The following is a 14031-nucleotide window of genomic DNA, read 5'->3' on the forward strand; positions in this document are numbered from 1 at the left end:
GTGGTGTGAATAAAGGACTTGGCGTCGAACACCACGAAAAATCTTTCGGTCGAAGGTCATTTGATGTATACCTGTCGCCGGAAGTGAGAAACTTGCCATTGAGGCATGCAAGCTTAAAAGTACTGAATGGGGTGTTCCTAGATCAACTTCTTGGATAATGAGCTGATGTCGACAAGAAGTGATCCGTCAAAGGAGGGCCTTGATGAATCCTGTTAGACTTCGTCTCATGTCAGAGATTGATTCTTCTTCAAAACCCCGTTTTGAAGAAGAAATCGTTAAATGTGTTGTTTTAGAATAGGTAATTTATTCTCCAGCTCTTCAAAAGGCAGCAGCAACTTCAAGCTCCTATCCCTGCACAAGCACAATTCAAAACATCATCAGCAATCTGAGGCAAAAAGCTATTTGGAGAAAGTCTCACTGAAAAACCCGAACAAATTTCATTGTCACAGCTATTGAATTAAATGATTGTGTTAGCGCTGGGAATGCCCTGCTGTTTGTTGAAGATCAGGAGCTAAGCCAACGTGTCTTCATGGTCCTGTATCGCATGTCATCACATCAAGATCTTGCAGCTTGTGCAAGTGAAAGCTTTAGCTCAAAGGAGCACACTGATCTCTTGCTGGGGAAAAGGTTGTTGGACATGCCAAAATTGATGGATGTTTGTGCTATATATGGGCATGATAATGCAAAAGCTAGCCCGATCATCGGTTATTAATGCCCTAAAATCACAGCCAGATTTAATTAATGAGTTAAAGGAGGTAGTTCCTCAGTTTCTACACATAGTTGAGACAATGCACCATCGATGCTGTTCTGCATTCGAGGCCCTGCCTTTCTCAGGAAGAAACTTGACTTCAATGGTGGGACAACTTCATGTTTACTGGAGGTTATGGACTTCATAAATGATGTTGTTGCTACTCTGGATGCTTTTGTGGAAGCATATCCTGCTGCTGCTTCATGTTTCATCTCATGAGGGGTTTCCAATGAAGATAATCGAGAATTGCTTTCTGCCTTGGCAAATATATATGATTTTCTGCTGCCATTATTAAAGAATGGTTTTACTTTGATAACGGATAATGCCCTCAAGTCTGCTTCTAATAATATGGAGTTTCTTGTGCAACCACGCTTGAAAACTATGGTGTGCATTTCGAACAATTGCGCTTGCATTCCTTTTGATTTCCGGAGTTGAAGCCCTTATTGAGGATCGGGGAATTAGTAAAGATCTCGGTCTAAATGAAGAGGTGCAGCCAAGCATGGAGTCAAACACTAAATTCAGCGATGTGAAGGGCCAAGGCAGAATTAGAGGAAATTGTTCATTATTTACTATATCCAAAGCTATTTACGAGGCTTGGTGGCAACTCGCCAAAAGGAGTTTTGCTTGTTGGGCAACCTGGAACAGGGAAAACTATGTTGGCTAGGGCCATTGCCGGTGAAGCTGGAGTTCCTTTATTTTCTTGCAGTGGAAGTGAATTTAAAGAAATCTTTGTGGGTGTTGGGTACAGGATCATTTTGCAGCTGGAAAGAAGCGGTCACCTTGTATCATATTTATTGACAAAATTGGTGGAAGCTGCAATCCTAAAGATCAGCAATATATGAAAATAACTCTAAATCAACTACTGGTGGGGCTGGATGCTTTTAAGTAAAATAAAGGAATAATAGTTATTGCTGCTACTAATTTCCCTGGGTCGTTGGATAAGGCCCTGGTTAGACCTGGTCGCTTTGATTGTCATGTTGTAGTACCCAACCTTGACGTTGAAGGTCGCAGGCAGATCCTAGAATGTCACATGTCAAAGGTCTTAAAGGCAGATGATGTAGATTTGATGATTATTGGGAGAGGAACTCCAGGATTTTCAAGTGCTGTTCTTGCAAATTTGGTGAATGTTTCCGCTCTTAAAGCAGCAATGGTTGGTGCTAAAGCTGTCAGCATAGCTGACCATGAGTATGCTAAAGACAAGATTATGATGGTAAGTGAACGCAAATCCGCTGTAATTTCAGATGAATCCAGACACTTGACAACAAAGATATGGAGTGTGAAAGCAACATACGTGTCTACATGATCTCAAAGAGCACACGAAGGAAATCTATGAGCCCCACTGGTCCGTGTACAAATAATGAAATCATTTGACTCAGCAATCAAATTATGGGATGTCGAGCAAGGAAGACAATTGTTCAAATTGAAGACGGTGAACCTATATATTCAATTGCTTTCAAATGGGTTGTGCGACGGGTGTCTGCATATATGGTCTGCGAAGGAGGGAGTCTGTGTTTATGCTGGTAAAGGCCATGGTTTTGCTCACCGTCCCGATTCTCTTAAGGAAACCTTCCAAACAGAAAACATTTTGAAGGGGCGCATCACGTGCTTTGGCAGAGAACCCTTCTAAGCCTGTGAACGAGCCTCTTGTTTGTGATATATGCTGCTATCATTTCCAGGTTCTGTTTCTACAGATGAAGATAGGCAACGCATATTTGTTTCTGACACTAAATCATCATCGAATCATCGTGGCAATGCAGATGGAAGCGTTTTAGACAGCGCAGGCAGATAAAGAGCATTCAACGAATACAACTGGCACAATATGCACAAATGTGAAATTGTTAAAGATTTCAAACAGAAAACGAAGGTGAAAAGTAAAGACCCGAAACATACACAGAGACATCTGTCATAAGCAGCGATTTAGGAACGAATTTTGCCTATTTTTATCCTCAGCCCTGATTCTATGGGATCTGAGCACCAGTTTTGCCTCGTAATTAGCCAAATCATCAGCAGATTTAGAGGAACGTTGTATTATTTTAGGATAGATGTAACGCTCCTTTCTAATTTTTGTAATTGTAGTTGAAACAGCGCAGAGGTTTTTGGGGTCGATTTGTTTTCCCCTTAGTAGTGTTATATTTATTGTATTAAAAAAAATTGATTAGAGAGAGTTAGTCAGAGGAGAAAATTCTGAGCGCTGGAGGAGAACTGAGCTCCATTGTACAGTCTTTGACAGAGGGATTTTTAATGAAATTTCACAGCTCTGACTTCTGAGATTCCTGTGGTATGATAATTTAGCATAAGTTTTTCTCTTGTTTCATATGTAATCTGTTATGTTTCATTTCACTACATGATCATTTCTAACTGAACAAATGAAGTGTTTAGGTAATAATTCATGCCTGCCATGCTCTGCCTATAAGTTTGTTTCATGTTTAATGTTTTCCTCTGTTTGACAAGGATTCATCTCCTATGCCCTTGTCAGCTCCTCACCAGTCTTGCCATCCCATTTAAAATCTAGATTTGATGCTAAATTTCTTGCCTACCTTGCCTCAGTCGATAACCTGTGTTGTTCATTATATTTCTCTGTTTCAAGCTGTGATTTTGCCCATGCAGCCCAGAAAAACCCCGTTATTTAATTAAAAACCCCAAATCAATCTTTCTAATCAGTTTACTAGCCTAATATCAGTGTTACCTTGTTGGTCATCTCATCCCATTGAAGATCTGCCGAGATTGACCGGAGAGAGCCTTCTCCTGCCCCGTAGGGCTAGCTACGAGGCTAAACGGTTTTATGTAGCCTTGAGGTTTACCTTTCTCAGCCTGAGGTGAAATTTCAAGCGCTAACATACTGGCGACCATACTGGGGAGAACATTCAATTTGTTGATTGTCTTGTCCCAGTACATGCAATCAAGGTGTAGATCTGATGTTGATGGTGGATAGCAGTCAGACACATATGCAGGCTGAACCATTCACCTGGCGACTCCAATTCGATCCAGACATTCCAACGCTTGCTGATTCACTCATGCAATGGTGGGGTATGTGGCAAACCCTGCCCTGTGTGAAGCTCTAAACGAATTTAGAGAATGGTTAGTGGATATTGAAATTAATGAAGAATTTTTCAGTATCTTCCTTCATTTGTTGAAATCTCCAAAGTTCCCTTGGTTTAAAACTAGTGGCTATGAGATAGTTGTTGATAGAATCGAAAAGGAGATTCAAGAACTAGATGAGCAGATCCAGTCATATGATTTCCAAGACCCTAAAAAGTTCTTGGAAATCCTTCCTCCTTCGCAACAAGAGATAACAGAATCGCCTATAGATGTGTACATTGACAATGTTCAGCTGGAAGTATGTGTTGCAGAGTTGGGGTAGCCAACAAAGTCTGGCTTCCGTGATCTTATTGCGGCATATATGGACATGTTTTTCAGTTTGATTGACAGATCAGGCTGTCTTTTCCGTGACCAGGGTCAATACGTGTATGAAGGGCTGCCAGCAATTACATCTCTGGCCTGGTGGAAGCATTCTCAAGCGGCGGCATCATTCTCAGGTTTACTTGAATGGTTAATCTGGCATTTTAGTATTACCTGATCTATTGTTTGTACATCAAAGTAGGGTAGTTTTGTAAATAAATAAGCAGCCATAAGGGCATCATCTTGTTTTAGTTTGCTTGAAGATTGTTTGAGTTCAGTTTCAGTTTGAAAATAAGTCAAGAGTTGTGTTGATGATGACTCCATTGCCCAATGGGTGGAGGCACTGTCTGCTCTCCCAAAGTTCTGCGGTTCTTGGCACCTCCACGAAGCGGCAGCTGCCATCCCAAGTGGAGCCGATGTTAGGCTCCGTCTCATGTCAGAGATTGATTCTTCTTCAAAACCCCGTTTTGAAGAAGAAATCGTTAAATGTGTTGTTTTAGAATAGGTAATTTATTCTCCAGCTCTTCAAAAGGCAGCAGCAACTTCAAGCTCCTATCCCTGCACAAGCACAATTCAAAACATCATCAGCAATCTGAGGCAAAAAGCTATTTGGAGAAAGTCTCACTGGAAATCCCGAACAAATTTCATTGTCACAGCTATTGAATTAAATGATTGTGTTAGCGCTGGGAATGCCCTGCTGTTCGTTGAAGATCAGGAGCTAAGCCAACGTGTCTTCATGGTCCTGTATCGCATGTCATCACATCAAGATCTTGCAGCTTGTGCAAGTGAAAGCTTTAGCTCAAAGGAGCACACTGATCTCTTGCTGGGGAAAAGGTTGTTGGACATGCCAAAATTGATGGATGTTTGTGCTATATATGGGCATGATAATGCAAAAGCTAGCCCGATCATCGGTTATTAATGCCCTAAAATCACAGTTAGATTTAATTAATGAGTTAAAGGAGGTAGTTCCTCAGTTTCTACACATAGTTGAGACAATGCACCATTGATGTTGTTCTGCATTCGAGGCCCTGCCTTTCTCAGGAAGAAACTTGACTTCAATGGTGGGACAACTTCATGTTTACTGGAGGTTATGGACTTCATAAATGATGCTGTTGCTACTCTGGATGCTTTTGTGGAAGCATATCCTGCTGCTGCTTCATGTTTCATCTCACGAGGGGTTTCCAATGAAGATAATCGAGAATTGCTTTCTGCCTTGGCAAATATATATGATTTTCTGCTGCCATTATTAAAGAATGGTTTTACTTTGATAACGGATAATGCCCTCAAGTCTGCTTCTAATAATATGGAGTTTCTTGTGCAACCACGCTTGAAAACTGTGGTGTGCATTTCGAACAATTGCGCTTGCATTCCTTTTGATTTCCGGAGTTGAAGCCCTTATTGAGGATCGGGGAATTAGTAAAGATCTCGGTCTAAATGAAGAGGTGCAGCCAAGCATGGAGTCAAACACTAAATTCAGCGATGTGAAGGGCCAAGGCAGAATTAGAGGAAATTGTTCATTATTTACTATATCCAAAGCTATTTACGAGGCTTGGTGGCAACTCGCCAAAAGGAGTTTTGCTTGTTGGGCAACCTGGAACAGGGAAAACTATGTTGGCTAGGGCCATTGCCGGTGAAGCTGGAGTTCCTTTCTTTTCTTGCAGTGGAAGTGAATTTAAAGAAATCTTTGTGGGTGTTGGGTACGGGATCATTTTGCAGCTGAAAAGAAGCGGTCACCTTGTATCATATTTATTGACAAAATTGGTGGAAGCTGCAATCCTAAAGGTCAGCAATATATGAAAATAACTCTAAATCAACTACTGGTGGGGCTGGATGCTTTTAAGCAAAATAAAGGAATAATAGTTATTGCTGCTACTAATTTCCCTGGGTCATTGGATAAGGCCCTGGTTAGACTTGGTCGCTTTGATTGTCATGTTGTAGTACCCAACCTTGACGTTGAAGGTCGCAGGCAGATCCTAGAATGTCACATGTCAAAGGTCTTAAAGGCAGATGATGTAGATTTGATGATTATTGGGAGAGGAACTCCAGGATTTTCAAGTGCTGTTCTTGCAAATTTGGTGAATGTTTCCGCTCTTAAAGCAGCAATGGTTGGTGCTAAAGCTGTTAGCATAGCTGACCATGAGTATGCTAAAGACAAGATTATGATGGTAAGTGAACGCAAATCCACTGTAATTTCAGATGAATCCAGACACTTGACAACAAAGATATGGAGTGTGAAAGCAACATACGTGTCTACATGATCTCAAAGAGCACACGAAGGAAATCTATGAGCCCCATTGGTCCGTGTACAAATAATGAAATCATTTGACTCAGCAATCAAATTATGGGATGTCGAGCAAGGAAGACAATTGTTCAAATTGAAGACGGTGAACCTATATATTCAATTGCTTTCAAATGGGTTGCGCAACGGGTGTCTGCATATATGGTCTGCGAAGGAAGGAGTCTGTGTTTTTGCTCACCGTCCCGATTCTCTTAAGGAAACCTTCCAAACAGAAAACATTTTGAAGGGGCGCATCACGTGCTTTGGCAGAGAACCCTTCTAAGCCTGTGAACGAGCCTCTTGTTTGTGATATATGCTGCTATCATTTCCAGGTTCTGTTTCTACAGATGAAGATAGGCAACACATATTTGTTTCTGACACTAAATCATCATCGAATCATCGTGGCAATGCATATGGAAGCGTTTTATACAGCGCAGGCAGATAAAGAGCATTCAACGAATACAACTGGCACAATATGCACAAATGTGAAATTGTTAAAGATTTCAAACAGAAAACGAATGTGAAAAGTAAAGACCCGAAACATACACAGAGACATCTGTCATAAGCAGCGATTTAGGAACGAATTTTGCCTATTTTTATCCTCAGCCCTAATTCTATGGGATCTGAGCACCAGTTTTTCCTCGTAATTAGCTAAATCATCAACAGATTTAGAGGAACGCTGTATTATTTTAGGATAGATGTAACGCTCCTTTCTAATTTTTGTAATTGTAGTTGAAACAGCGCAGAGGTTTTTGGGGTCGATTTGTTTTCCCCTTAGCAGTGTTATATTTATTGTATTAAAAAAAATTGATTAGAGAGAGAGTTAGTCAGAGGAGAAAATTCTGAGCGCTGGAGGAGAACTGAGCTCCATTGTACAGTCTTTGACAGAGGGATTTTTAATGAAATTTCACAGCTCTGACTTCTGAGATTCCTGTGGTATGATAATTTAGCATAAGCTTTTCTCTTGTTTCATATGTAATCTGTTATGTTTCATTTCACTACATGATCATTTCTAACTGAACAAATGAAGTGTTTAGGTAAGAATTCATGCTTGCCATGCTCTGCCTATAAGTTTGTTTCATGTTTAATGTTTTCCTCTGTTTGACAAGGATTCATCTCCTATGCCCTTGTCAGCTCCTCACCAGTCTTGCCATCCCATTTAAAATCTAGATTTGATGCTAAATTTCTTGCCTACCTTGCCTCAGTCGATAACCTGTGTTGTTCATTATATTTCTCTGTTTCAAGCTGTGATTTTGCCCATGCAGCCCAGAAAAACCCCGTTATTTAATTAAAAACCCCAAATCAATCTTTCTAATCAGTTTACTAGCCTAATATCAGTGTTACCTTGTTGGTCATCTCATCCCATTGAAGATCTGCCGAGATTGACCGGAGAGAGCCTTCTCCTGCCCCGTAGGGCTAGCTACGAGGCTAAATGGTTTGATGTAGCCTTGAGGTTTACCTTTCTCAGCCTGAGGTGAAATTTCAAGCGCTAACATACTGGCGACCATACTGGGGAGAACATTCAATTTGTTGATTGTCTTGTCCCAGTACATGTAATCAAGGTGTAGATCTGATGTTGATGGTGAACAGCAGTCAGACACATATGCAGGCTGAACCATTCACCTGGTGACTCCAATTTGATCCAGACATTCCAACGCTTGCTGATTCACTTATGCAATGGTGGGGTATGTGGCAAACCCTGCCCTGTGTGAAACTCTAAACAAATTTAGAGAATGGTTAGTGGATATTGAAATTAATGAAGAATTTTTCAGTATCTTCCTTCATTTGTTGAAATCTCCAAAGTTCCCTTGGTTTAAAAGTAGTGGGTATGAGATAGTTGTTGATAGAATCGAAAAGGAGATTCAAGAACTAGATGAGCAGATCCAGTCATATGATTTCCAAGACCCTAAAAAGTTCTTGGAAATCCTTCCTCCTTCGCAACAAGAAATAACAGAATCACCTATAGATGTGTACATTGACAATGTGCAGCTGGAAGTATGTGTTGCAGAGTTGGGGCAGCCAACAGAGTCTGGCTTCCGTGATCCTATTGCGGCATATATGGACATGTTTTTCAGTTTGATTGACAGATCAGGCTGTCTTTTCCGTGACCAGGGTCAATACGTGTATGAAGGGCTGCCAGCAATTACATCTGTGGCCTGGTGGAAGCATTCTCAAGCGGCGGCATCATTCTCAGGTTTACTTGAATGGTTAATCTGGCATTTTAGTATTACCTGATCTATTGTTTGTACATCAAAGTAGGGTAGTTTTGTAAATAAATAAGCAGCCATAAGGGCATCATCTTGTTTTAGTTTGCTTGAAGATTGTTTGAGTTCAGTTTCAGTTTGAAAATAAGTCAAGAGTTGTGTTGATGATGACTCCATTGCCCAATGGGTGGAGGCACTGTCTGCTCTCCCAAAGTTCTGTGGTTCTTGGCACCTCCACGAAGCGGCAGCTGCCATCCCAAGTGGAGCCGATGTTAGGCTCCGTCTCATGTCAGAGATTGATTCTTCTTCAAAACCCCGTTTTGAAGAAGAAATCGTTAAATGTGTTGTTTTAGAATAGGTAATCTATTCTCCAGCTCTTCAAAAGGCAGTAGCAACTTCAAGCTCCTATCCCTGCACAAGCACAATTCAAAACATCATCAGCAATCTGAGGCAAAAAGCTATTTGGAGAAAGTCTCACTGGAAATCCCGAACAAATTTCATTGTCACAGCTATTGAATTAAATGATTCTGTTAGCGCTGGGAATGCCCTGCTGTTCGTTGAAGATCAGGAGCTAAGCCAACGTGTCTTCATGGTCCTGTATCGCATGTCATCACATCAAGATCTTGCAGCTTGTGCAAGTGAAAGCTTTAGCTCAAAGGAGCACACTGATCTCTTGCTGGGGAAAAGGTTGTTGGACATGCCAAAATTGATGGATGTTTGTGCTATATATGGGCATGATAATGCAAAAGCTAGCCCGATCATCGGTTATTAATGCCCTAAAATCACAGCCAGATTTAATTAATGAGTTAGAGGTAGTTCCTCAGTTTCTACACATAGTTGAGACAATGCACCATCGATGTTGTTCTGCATTCGAGGCCCTGCCTTTCTCAAGAAGAAACTTGACTTCAATGGTGGGACAACTTCATGTTTACTGGAGGTTATGGACTTCATAAATGATGTTGTTGCTACTATGGATGCTTTTGTGGAAGCATATCCTGCTGCTGCTTCATGTTTCATCTCACGAGGGGTTTCCAATGAAGATAATCGAGAATTGCTTTCTGCCTTGGCAAATATATATGATTTTCTGCTGCCATTATTAAAGAATGGTTTTACTTTGATAACGGATAATGCCCTCAAGTATGATTATAATAATATGGAGTTTCTTGTGCAACCACGCTTGAAAACTATGGTGTGCATTTCGAACAATTGCGCTTGCATTCCTTTTGATTTCCGGAGTTGAAGCCCTTATTGAGGATCGAGGAATTAGTAAAGATCTCGGTCTAAATGAAGAGGTGCAACCAAGCATGGAGTCAAACACTAAATTCAGAGATGTGAAGGGCCAAGGCAGAATTAGAGGAAATTGTTCATTATTTACTATATCCAAAGCTATTTACGAGGCTTGGTGGCAACTCGCCAAAAGGAGTTTTGCTTGTTGGGCAACCTGGAACAGGGAAAACTATGTTGGCTAGGGCCATTGCCGGTGAAGCTGGAGTTCCTTTCTTTTCTTGCAGTGGAAGTGAATTTAAAGAAATCTTTGTGGGTGTTGGGTACGGGATCATTTTGCAGCTGAAAAGAAGCGGTCACCTTGTATCATATTTATTGACAAAATTGGTGGAAGCTGCAATCCTAAAGATCAGCAATATATGAAAATAACTCTAAATCAACTACTGGTGGGGCTGGATGCTTTTAAGCAAAATAAAGGAATAATAGTTATTGCTGCTACTAATTTCCCTGGGTCGTTGGATAAGGCCCTGGTTAGACCTGGTCGCTTTGATTGTCATGTTGTAGTACCCAACCTTGACGTTGAAGGTCGCAGGCAGATCCTAGAATGTCACATGTCAAAGGTCTTAAAGGCAGATGATGTAGATTTGATGATTATTGGGAGAGGAACTCCAGGATTTTCAAGTGTTGTTCTTGCAAATTTGGTGAATGTTTCCGCTCTTAAAGCAGCAATGGTTGGTGCTAAAGCTGTCAGCATAGCTGACCATGAGTATGCTAAAGACAAGATTATGATGGTAAGTGAACGCAAATCCACTGTAATTTCAGATGAATCCAGACACTTGACAACAAAGATATGGAGTGTGAAAGCAACATACGTGTCTACATGATCTCAAAGAGCACACGAAGGAAATCTATGAGCCCCACTGGTCCGTGTACAAATAATGAAATCATTTGACTCAGCAATCAAATTATGGGATGTCGAGCAAGGAAGACAATTGTTCAAATTGAAGACGGTGAACCTATATATTCAATTGCTTTCAAATGGGTTGTGTGACGGGTGTCTGCATATATGGTCTGCGAAGGAGGGAGTCTATGTTTATGGTGGTAAAGGCCATGGTTTTGCTCACCGTCCCGATTCTCTTAAGGAAACCTTCCAAACAGAAAACATTTTGAAGGGGCGCATCACGTGCTTTGGCAGAGAACCCTTCTAAGCCTGTGAACGAGCCTCTTGTTTGTGATATATGCTGCTATCATTTCCAGGTTCTGTTTCTATAGATGAAGATAGGCAACGCATATTTGTTTCTGACACTAAATCATCATCGAATCATCGTGGCAATGCATATGGAAGCGTTTTAGACAGCGCAGGCAGATAAAGAGCATTCAATGAATACAACTGGCACAATATGCACAAATGTGAAATTGTTAAAGATTTCAAACAGAAAACGAATGTGAAAAGTAAAGACCCGAAACATACACAGAGACATCTGTCATAAGCAGCGATTTAGGAACGAATTTTGCCTATTTTTATCCTCAGCCCTAATTCTATGGGATCTGAGCACTAGTTTTGCCTCGTAATTAGCCAAATCATCAGCAGATTTAGAGGAACGTTGTATTATTTTAGGATAGATGTAATGCTCCTTTCTAATTTTTGTAATTGTAGTTGAAAAAGCGCAGAGGTTTTTGGGTTCAATTTGTTTTCCCCTTAGCAGTGTTATATTTATTGTATTAAAAAAAATTGATTAGAGAGAGAGTTAGTCAGAGGAGAAAATTCTGAGCGCTGGAGGAGAACTGAGCTCCATTGTACAGTCTTTGACAGAGGGATTTTTAATGAAATTTCACAGCTCTGACTTCTGAGATTCCTGTGGTAAGATAATTTAGCATAAGTTTTTCTCTTGTTTCATATGTAATCTGTTATGTTTCATTTCACTACATGATCATTTCTAACTGAACAAATGAAGTGTTTAGGTAAGAATTCATGCCTGCCATGCTCTGCCTATAAGTTTGTTCATGTTTAATGTTTTCCTCTGTTTGACAAGGATTCATCTCCTATGCCCTTGTCAGCTCCTCACCAGTCTTGCCATCCCATTTAAAATCTAGATTTGATGCTAAATTTCTTGCCTACCTTGCCTCAGTCGATAACCTGTGTTGTTCATTATATTTCTCTGTTTCAAGCTGTGATTTTGCCCATGCAGCCCAGAAAAACCCCGTTATTTAATTAAAAACCCCAAATCAATCTTTCTAATCAGTTTACTAGCCTAATATCAGTGTTACCTTGTTGGTCATCTCATCCCATTGAAGATCTGCCGAGATTGACCGGAGAGAGCCTTCTCCTGCCCCGTAGGGCTAGCTACGAGGCTAAATGGTTTGATGTAGCCTTGAGGTTTACCTTTCTCAGCCTGAGGTGAAATTTCAAGCGCTAACAAATCCCACATCAATGACACGGAACGGAGCAAATGATTTTGATGGAGGTGAAAACGATCTGATGATATATGGTTCAGGATGGCGGTCATGAAAGAATGAAGTGTAATGTATGGAAGTGTATGGGACACGGATGACTTCTCTGGATGACTTCTCTTGAACATGTCGGCGACACTTATGTGATGGATTGGTAGCATTTACCCCAAATGTGGATGGTATGGCGTGACCATGGTGATGTGAACGGTGAATGAAACAAGCCGACCCGACTCAGGCACGGAGTGGAAGTGTCATGTTCAAGAGCGACTTGCTACCAATAAAGATTCTTTGAGTTTCTTCCCAATTTTTCCCCAGTCATTGCTGACCAGTACCTCTTTATTTTTGTCAAGCTTGAGGAGGATAACATATGCTTGTTCTATAATTTTCCCTTCGGGCAAACCCATCGCTATGTTTTAATGAGCCTAGCAATAGTGAAACTCGTTCTCGTCTAAAGACAAGTTTGTCGCTATTAATCTTTTTAACGAGTTTAACGACAAAGATAACTCGGTCCTTTTCATTTTTAGAGAGTCTGAAAAGGTACGTAAAGGTAACTCCAAAATTCCTTTTTCGTCATCTAATCCCTTAAGTCCGAAAAAGTATAAAACAATAGAGAAGGGATGAATTTTCGATAGTTTTAACGAGCCGAACAAAACAAGCGCTCGATCTTTTTGTGCAATAATCCCTCAGGTCGAAAAAGATTAAAATCTATAGGAGGGATAGCACTTCCGGTCGCTTTAACGAGCTGGAAGGCCAAAACTCGGCAATCTTTTCATATTTTATGAGTCAATTGAAAAGAGCTTAAAGAAGACTCGTCTTTTGAGGAACGAGTGATAAAATGGGTAGTAGCTGATTCCAGGTAAGGGTTGGAATTTTCCAATCACGGCAGTGTCACAAGGATGGCTAGTGAAATCACTCTTCGCAGCTGTTCCTCAAAATGGGTAAACAATCAAATAGAGGTGAATGATCGGCCAATGGAAAAGTGGAGGTGACGGTGCAAACACGACCAAGGCTTTAATGGCTGAAATGCTTCATTCACGGTGGTTATTTACCGGGGAATAGTTCATTTTTTAACGAGCTTAAACGCGGGTGGAAACATTTGCTCATGTCTTATGTTTATTTTTTAACGAGCTTGAACTATGTGCTAAAACTGCTCGATTAATCCAGTCATATGATAAGAATGTCTCATATAAAACGACAACTTTTAGATTTTTGCCCCACATCCTTTCTTCATGCAAGTTAGGTGACGACTAATCCTACAAGTTTAAAGGGTTAGAGGTCCTAAAATTTTAAAAAATAAATAGCCGCCCCTCGCTTGCACTCCAAAAGGTTTGCATGCCCCCAGGTATAAAGTATGGTTTCAAGGTTACCCCTTCTTTAGTCCAATAAAACATTTGTTTTACCGGGAGAGGCCTACCTCTTACAGGTCACCCAAAGATTGTTTGATTCGCGGTGCAAACAAAACACTTCTTCGGCGGTGTCTACCAAGATAAACAAAGGTGAGTGACGACGTCTGCCAACTCACATAACTTTGACAAGAGAATCTTATTCTAGAATAACCCCTCTTCCAATCACGGACGGGGTACGGACTAGTCATATTCTCCCGCGGAAACCTACCTTATACCCGAAGTTTTCCCGCCGAAGCAGACCAGGACGCATGCCCCCTGGGTTTCAGTCATATCCCTCCGAATTACTCGCGCTCATCGGGAGGACGGACTGGGGATTGAGAC

At 40.9% G+C, this 14031-nt stretch overlaps 2 pseudogenes; both read left to right on the forward strand.

The window, feature by feature from the left end:
* Positions 1 to 799: 799 nt before the first annotated feature.
* On the forward strand, positions 800 to 6405 carry LOC149161704 (ATP-dependent zinc metalloprotease FTSH 11, chloroplastic/mitochondrial-like; annotated as a pseudogene).
* A 3080-nt stretch (positions 6406 to 9485) lies between these two features.
* LOC149161705 (ATP-dependent zinc metalloprotease FTSH 5, mitochondrial pseudogene) lies at positions 9486 to 10737 on the forward strand (annotated as a pseudogene).
* Positions 10738 to 14031: the final 3294 nt, after the last annotated feature.

The sequence above is a fragment of the Pinus tabuliformis genome, chromosome 5_2 (genome assembly GCF_031772625.1).
Source record: "Pinus tabuliformis cultivar Carrire ecotype Pingquan chromosome 5_2, CPIR1, whole genome shotgun sequence".
Classification (NCBI taxonomy): Eukaryota; Viridiplantae; Streptophyta; class Pinopsida; order Pinales; family Pinaceae; genus Pinus; species Pinus tabuliformis.